Genomic DNA, 573 nt, shown 5'->3' on the forward strand with positions numbered 1-573 from the left:
TATACTTTAAAGCAACTTTTGTATCTGAGTACAGCTAGTAAAGAGTAGAAGTATGTTGACTATTCAAATAGACAGGCCATCTAATGAAACATTTAAATGCATGATCTGCTGCATTTTCTACTAAACACGCCCTAATCTAATAAAAATTCTAAAAATCAATTTAAAAGAGTTCATGAATAAGAGTAACATTACTTTTCTGGAGCAAACAGAAACTTGTTTTTCCTTTCATGTTTTCCATAGCAGGGTGCAGCATAGGAAGGGTAAAGGCTGACATGAGAGTGTAACATAAAAACTGGTGGAAGTAGTAATAAAACTACATTTAGTGACTTTTTTCTTTTATTAAAGGGACCTTTTTAGTCAAGATATTGTTTTTTAATTTGTTCTATATGAACTATTACACAATATTTACAAATATGTGTAAACCAGAGAGTGTAATCAACATACCGGAGACCCCTGGTTTATTATATGTCTGTGTGCTGCGCCGTTCACTCTTACGTTACGTCTCTGCTACCGCACCGGCTGCGTGTTCACGCATTTACCGCGCGCGGTGTCATCCTTGAACACGCAGTCAGG

The sequence above is a fragment of the Melanotaenia boesemani genome, chromosome 7, assembly GCF_017639745.1.
Source record: "Melanotaenia boesemani isolate fMelBoe1 chromosome 7, fMelBoe1.pri, whole genome shotgun sequence".
Lineage (NCBI taxonomy): Eukaryota > Metazoa > Chordata > Actinopteri > Atheriniformes > Melanotaeniidae > Melanotaenia > Melanotaenia boesemani.